At 42.8% G+C, this 6,081-nt stretch overlaps 1 non-coding gene across 1 annotated transcript; it reads right to left on the reverse strand.

The window, feature by feature from the left end:
* Positions 1–1,347: 1,347 nt before the first annotated feature.
* Positions 1,348–1,466, reverse strand: LOC145417920 (5S ribosomal RNA). The gene has a single exon (XR_013900585.1). It is a non-coding gene; the product is annotated as a 5S ribosomal RNA (ribosomal RNA).
* Between the last annotated feature and the right edge of the window lie 4,615 nt (positions 1,467–6,081).

The raw sequence follows: 6,081 nt of genomic DNA on the forward strand, positions 1-6,081 counted from the left end.
GGGAAAAAAAAAAAAAAAAAAAAAAAAAACGTCATGTACAGACAGCTACAAGAATGACGAACTGGCAGAAGGGAGAGAAACAGGGACAATAAAGACAAAGAGCAACAGGGAAGATAAATAAGACGCAAGACAGACAGGTAATAGACACCGACAGGAAATGGAATCACGCAACAACAAAAAAATCTAAATTTGTGGGCGAGATAAACGGTATTTTTGGCTAAGCTGAAAGCGTAAACTGCAGATAAAAAGACATCATCAAAAAACACACCACCTAAACTGCAAGAAATAAGTCAGAAAGCAGCAGATTGGCCAGAAGGTAACAGGAGAGCCATACAGTAATGAAGAAATGGGTGCTGCGGACTCGACGAAAAGTATAAAACCGAAACTGAAGAGCAGCACGTATTTCAGGTCTTTCCATACGACAACCGAAACAAAGCGGAAGAAATTCGAGGCAGCAACAGACTGCTTAATACATTTAACGCGAGCATAGTTTTAACTCAAAGTGAGCATGGTAGACAAGCTACGTATCAAAACATTTGAAAAACAAGAGACATAAATTCCGAATAGCAGCTGTAATAACGTCATTTATGCAAGAAGATGGAGAGGATAATTATGACTGTGTGTACATACACACACACAATATATATATATATATATATATATATATATATATATATATATATATATATATATATATATATATATATATAGGTGGTAGGTGGGGGCGCTCACCATCCACTCACTCGATGTAGTGTTGCTGTCGGGTGTCTGCCCTTTCCTCTCCATCCTCCTTTCCTTCCATTCTCTTCTGTCTTTCTTTCCTTCATTCTTTCCTTGTCCTTCTGCCTACGGGTGACTTTACACTCCCTCTTCTGTCTTTCTTTCCTTCATTCTTTCCACTTCCTTCAGCCTGTGGGTGACTCTACACTGAGTGACAAGCCAAATGGTTTCCTGTGCACCAGGAACCATTTACTACGCTGGGTGGTAACCATATAGCCAAATTTTGGCGCCTGGTGGTTTAGTGGGTAATTATTGCGCTCCAGTCGGATTGAGCCGGTAAAGGTTTATATCCAAGGGGTGGTTTGGGTTGATTGCTCATGTAATGCCACCTAGGGATGAGTGAGGCTCACCTTAAATGTCGGGACCAACTGCCTAGGCCCAGGCTCCTACGCTTCTCCTGGGGCAATGTAGGATTGAATGATGGATATATATATATATATATATATATATAGTCATTGCCAGACGCCATGTATCCCAAACGGGGTGGTCAAGGGCTTAGAGTTAATTGTTTTACAGGGAGGGGCACTGTCCTCCACCAACCCAACTTGACACGAAGGGAGAACGTTATGCCAACAGCATCTGGTGTTCCCAGGCGGTCACCCATCCAAGTACTAACCAGACCCAACGTTGCTTAATTTCGCTGATCGGACGGGAAGCGGTGTACTCAACGTGGTATGGCCGTTGGCCATATATATATATATATGTCGTCTTAGTAGTAGTAGTCGTCGTAGTGATGGTGGTAATGGTAGTAGTAGTAGTAACGTATGGAGTCATTTATACACTCCAAGAAGTCTCAGCTACTCTGCAAGAAACAGACCTGTTGTAAAGTTGGTTAAAATAACGCGTCATGGTACTAATAGGGTTAATTATTTTCCGCTTCCCGGGTTGTGCTTACTCGCCTTTGCTGTTTGCCTACGTAACTGCACAGCTACGGTACTCCAGTGCTCACCTCATCAACTTATTTACCTGGGTTCTGTGTAGCCCCAAACGTTAGAGAAAATAAAGAGTTCAAGCTCTATCCTGTGTAGCTCGAAACGTTGTAGAAAATAAAGAGTTCAAGCTCTATCCCGTGTAGCTCGAAAAGTTACAGAAAGTAAAGAGTTCAAGCTCTATCCTGTGTTGCTTGAAATGTTTGAGAAAATAAAGAGTTCAAGCTCTGTGCTGTGTCTCGCTCCCACCCAACATTTCCGCCTACCGCAATGGATCATCTGCTTATTTCCCGGGTTCACACAAAGCAAGACGGAATTCCATAGCGGTTTCAGCACACAGGCTCCCATGACGCCCTCTCGGTTGAATAAATAGTCTGGTATTTGCTGGAATAGAAGGATGAGTCGTGACAGGACCATACCTCTGTCGCTCTAACCTGGTCTAAAATTGCCCATTCTCCATCTTGAATTCTAAGCTTTTGCAAGAGATTAACACTAGAATATGATGCCAGTCACGAAGAAGTGCTATGAAAAGAATGTAAAGCCACAGCATTGTCATTTTCTGCCAGAACTACGTAAAACAAGATGCAAGAGGCCGAAAATCTAGACCAAGTTAAGTGAAAGTACAATAGTGGCGTGACTCATTAGTGACGGTATTAACACTCATGCATATGTAACTCACTCTCTGCCGAATATGATTTACATTAGCCGGAATAGAAGACTAGAGTTGTCCCGACCATGAAAGATTTAACTCCTTTCCTCTGATGACGTCTGTTTTATATTTTGTTCTTAGTTCCTCCGGATAGTTTTATTTAGCTGAGGAGGATGCGGCGCTGCTCGACTATCGGCACTCCAAAGCTCACCTCGTTCACCTGTTTATTTGGCTTCCCACAGTGCTGATTTACAAAAGGTATTAATCTCTTCAGTACGATGACGTGTTTGCATTTTCTTCTGGTAATGAAAGGGTTAAATTTTTGGCGATGATGACAGACTATTTTATCCAGCACAGGGGGGAGACCTTGAAGTAGAGCTTAATGAAGGCAGCATCAGACCCCTCCAGTTTTAACATTCTTTCATGAACAGAATACTAGCTCCGGTAACAGTAATTAAATATAAAATGTTAGTTATACTTAAGGTGTGGAGAGGATGGAGGGTGAAAGATTGACGAAGAGAGTGTATGTGAGTGAGGTGGAGGGTGGAAGAGGGAGGGGGAGACCGAGGATGAGATGGAGGGATGGGGTGGAGAGGTATATGAGAGAGGGGTGTGTGAGTTGGGAGCAGGGCAGTGAAATGGCGGGGGACAGGGCGACTTGGAGGCGATTTGTTTGTGGCCACCCCAAACGGGATTGAGGCGTCTGGCAATAGATAGATAGATAGACTTAAGGTGTTTACATGAAGGTGGTGAGGAACTGTGATGGCGTGTTGAGGGACTGGCTCTATTATTGACTTTTTTTTTTTTTTTTATTATTTATGTACTTGTGTATTGATTTATTTATTGAGGTATATTTATTTAATATATTTTTGGATTTGATACGTAGTCGATGATGGATGGACATTTAGTGATGTGATTTACCTCTTCATTACAGTCATGTCCTTTTTAATATTACTTTAATGGTACCGGCAGACGATTTTATTCAGCTTAAGGGAGAAATCATAGTGAAGTAATTAAGAAGAAGTTGAAGATGATGACATGACCCCGTTGTACGTCAATACTAGGCAGTCCAGGAGAATGCATGGTATATTACATGGTCAGAGGTCAGTGGGTTGCATTCTCGTGGGCTGAGGAGGCTCCCTAACAACTCTTCCGTATCAGATAATTTGCGCAAAAGGCAAGTTAGTATCCATTATATATTTACGCAACCATGTCTACAATAATGCTTAAATGATGCACTATAGAATGCTGAAATACAATGTGCCAAAACACACACACACACACACACACACACACACACACACACACACACACACACACACACACACACACACACACACACACACACACACTGATGAAGAAGAGGTGCTGGGAATCACCTAAGCTCACAAAAAAAGTGATTTTGGGTCACAGTAACTTCATAGCCACGCCTCTTAACTATTACATATTTTTATCACTTTCATCACATAACCACGAGTCAGTTTTACTTAACTTAATTTGTGGAAGGGAAAATTAAACCCATATCTGACCTTTCCAGCTCGTAAAGTCCCCATAAACTTAATACAGTCGACTGGGGCTAACTTGGCTTAAAAAGGGAAAGAAAAAAAAAAAAAAGAATCACCATTGGAAGGTCGCTGATTTAGCTGGGGGGAGGGGGGGGAAGGGGAGAGGGATGACACTTCAGCATGACAAGTGAGAAGTGAAATTAGAAGGAAAATTATTTGGTTGTTGTTTTTTTAATGGAAAATTTTAGAGGTGTTGTCTTAGTTTCGTTTTTTCTTGGCTTTATTGTTGGCGTGTTATTCGTTTGTTCCTGGGTTCTTTGTCTTACGCGTTTTTCGTTGTTTCTCTTTTCTTTGTCGTATCTGCTTCACTTATCTCTTGTTTTTTCTTTGTGCTGTCTTTGGTTCCATGCTTTAAGTTCTTTCGTTCATTTTTTTCCAGACAATGACATGCCTATAATTACTGGAATAGGCTAAAAATTATTCTGAAACCACCAAGGGTCCCATTATCCTTAAACCAGTCCACAGTCCATCCATATATCCACCCGTTCACCTCCGCATCGAGACAGTACTTCATCCACCCATTCATGCATCCGGTCATCCATCAAGTTTTCATTCACTCATCCACCTGTCAGTCATCCATCCATCCATCGATCAGTTTGTTTTAATCATCCATTCGCTCTCATGCACTCACCCATCTTCTAACCCAGCCTTCTTTACTCCCACCTTTCATCCACCTACTTGCCCACTCACTGTTCCACCCACAAACCCATCCATTCATCCATCTACCAAGTAGTTTAATCCATTTGGCCTTACCCCCACCTTTTCATCTACCTACTTGCCCTTCAGTGTCCACCCACAACCCATCCATTCATCCATCAACCAATTTTTATTTTAATCCCATCAGTACGATGACTTCTTTATAGTTTTACACTGATTGCCACTATGTGTTATTATTAAGCCTTAGGAAGACCCTTGACAGAGTGATGGTTACTGAACATTGCCTCTGGTGGTGTAGTAGTTAGAACGCTTCAGTCGGAGTTACGGTTTGACATAGAATCGGCCACACTAGCTCGAAACATGTGATCGACGAGATGCAACGAAGCACCGGCTTAGAGGTACTGCAGTATTTGAGTGTGAACGTAAATCGGACCCCTGAGCCTCGTTTCCTCCTGTCAATCACATATTTAGGGCAAGTGTGGCCACATCCTGAGATGTGACTGGGGTTTTTCGATCACCTGACACCATCACGAATAGTAGGCTTGTAATCTGCCTTTAAATGTAATGAAATAAGGTAGCCTTGCCCTGGGCCCCTGCACCTCGAAGTGGGTAATGTGAAAGTCACTTTTACCACTTTTAACTGTTTCTTGCCATTTTACTCCAAGGGGTCCCTCGAACTGAATAATATCGTCAGTTGGTAGTCAGAATATCACTAGGACGTTGCCCTGGTGTTAAAGCCTCGCAACTGTCAGTCCATTATCTAGCCATTTACCAGGTCCTTTCATTCAACTACCTGCTCACCCACCTGTCCGTCTCAAATTATCCACCCTAAATTGCCCGTTGATTAGTCACAATTTCATTCACACTCCCAATGTCAGTTCGTCAAATCACCCATCCATTCACCGATTAACCAGCCCATCCATCCATCCGTCCATCCACCTACTTTTTCCTATCTGTTCGTCCATACATCCATCCGTCCGCCCATTCATCCATCCATCCACCTACTTTTTCCTAGCTGTTCCTCCATCCATCCATCCATCAGTTAAGAATTCATTCCCCCTTCCATAGTTATTTCCGTCAGTCTAGCCACCAGTCCACTCACAAATCCATCCCAAACTAACCCGTCCTTCCCCCACCCACCCACTCATTATTCATCCACACCCACCTATCCATCCATCCCTCCACAAATTCCTATTCATTCGCCCATCAACTCATTCATCCATTCAAACATCCATCTATTCATCTAATTACCTATACACCCATCCTTCCATCCATACAATCATCCACATACCCACACATCCATCCACCCATTCAGTCATCCACCTACCCATCCATCCATCCAAACCTCGCCCATCCTTCTGCCTACCAATCCATCCATCAGTCTATTTATCCACCCATCCATCTGCCTTCCATTCCATCCATCCATCTGATTATCCACCCATCCATCTGTCTACCAATCCATCCATCCTCCTACCCCTTCAGTCCCCACCCATCCACCCCA

The sequence above is a fragment of the Coenobita brevimanus genome, chromosome 111, assembly GCF_032717465.1.
Source record: "Coenobita brevimanus isolate Jiangsu-jjx chromosome 111, ASM3271746v2, whole genome shotgun sequence".
NCBI lineage: Eukaryota > Metazoa > Arthropoda > Malacostraca > Decapoda > Coenobitidae > Coenobita > Coenobita brevimanus.